At 43.5% G+C, this 1,626-nt stretch overlaps 1 pseudogene; it reads right to left on the bottom strand.

Annotated features, from left to right (window-relative positions):
- Positions 1-452: 452 nt before the first annotated feature.
- LOC127223061 (ubiquitin domain-containing protein 2-like) lies at positions 453-1,112 on the bottom strand (annotated as a pseudogene).
- Between the last annotated feature and the right edge of the window lie 514 nt (positions 1,113-1,626).

The following is a 1,626-nucleotide window of genomic DNA, read 5'->3' as shown; positions in this document are numbered from 1 at the left end:
GTGCTGGCATCAAAGGTGTGCACTGCCGCTTCCTGGCTTGTAACTGTTATTGATGGTTCTGGAAATAAAATTTGACATAAACGTTTTATAAAATTCTTTATCCAAAAGGTGCTTGGTGCTGTTCTTGATGGGTCTGGTGTCTGTTTACACTCAAAATCATTAATCATTTAAATACCGCCATTACATAGTTGATAAATGTTTTAAAATAAATGGTTATCTACTTCTTAACTGCCTCTCAAATTAGAAATTGTAATTACAGGAGTCCAGAATCTAGCTCTGTGTGTTTTATTGTTTCTGTTCGTCTCCATCACAGATAGAATTTTTCACTGGTAACTCCTCAGAACTAAATCCATTCATTGGGAATTCAGAGAAGCGAAAATAAATTTCACGCTGTAGAGTAGGAAATGATGATGTATAGGGAGCTAAGGATCTGGGAAGCAGGGAAGCCCAGCTCAGTTTTCCCCTGGGTTTGGGTTTTGCACAAGCTGGCTCATGATAACCTGCACCACATAGTCCTTTGGGATCTTCAGCTCCTCCAGCTTCATTTCATCAGTGGGAGGGAGGCCTGCCAGAGAAGAACCACCACCGGCTGCCAGGCTCTATCCCTATGAGGTGCCTCTTCATGTGGAACACTGTATTTGTGCTGCACACCACAAGCCATTGCCTGTGGAGACGGAACTGAAATGCATGTCCAGAACTGGGAGGTGGATCAGAGATATCCAGTCTCAATGCCACTCTTTTCCTCTGTCATGTTGATCCGTGGTGCTGAGCAATAGACTGGCAGCTGGTACCGGTTCCCCAGCTCATCACAGCACTCTGTCAGTGCAGCGTGTGGCAGTGTTGTTATGTTTGCACCGTCAATGATTGCCTGTGCCATTTCTTGATCATTGCTTTCAAAAGTGTGGGAAGGAGCCTTCAAGGCATCCCAGATCTCATTTTGGCCTTCAAAAGCTAGTGCAGCAATCCAAGATGCATCCCTCTTTCTGCACAGTTGTCTATCTGTCATAGGATAACCGTTTCTCCATTTCAGTTTCAAAGACAACCCCAGTGCCTTCCGAGATCTACCTGAGGGTGCTGAAGCAGTCTTGCTTCGAGCCCACACATATGCCCATGGGGCAGCAGCCACCACTTCAGGGCACTCTCCTGGCCGCAGCCTCGGGTCAGAAAACCAGTTTTAATGTATGACCATTGAACTAAAGAATGGAAGAAATGAAAGTAGAAAGTCTACAATTTACTTACCAATTTAAGGTCTGATAAGATGGCTCAGAAGACAGGCTGTTAAGCCTGAAGACTACAGTTTAAAACCTGAAATTCACACATGGTAGAGAGAACTCACTCCTGAAAGTTGTCCACTAACCTACACATGTGTTGTGATTTGTGTACATGTATATGTACATAAACACAAACAAAAAATACAGTTACAAAATTTTAAATAACAATTTGTCATAATATGGATTTGGCAATGTAAGGAGTATGGTTTTTCCTGCCAGCCACTGGTCTTGTCCCCAATGCCGAGCCAGCCCCAAATAACGCACTGAGACTCTGTATTTGATATAATGCACTGAGACTCTGTATTTGATATAATGCTGTTGGCCAGGTACTAGTTTCTTATCGGCTAGCTCTGTC

Source organism: Phodopus roborovskii, unplaced genomic scaffold (assembly GCF_943737965.1).
Source record: "Phodopus roborovskii unplaced genomic scaffold, PHOROB, whole genome shotgun sequence".
In the NCBI taxonomy this organism is placed as follows: Eukaryota; Metazoa; Chordata; class Mammalia; order Rodentia; family Cricetidae; genus Phodopus; species Phodopus roborovskii.
The sequence above is the reverse complement of the archived record's forward strand: the minus strand, read 5'-3'. Positions and strand labels throughout refer to the sequence as shown.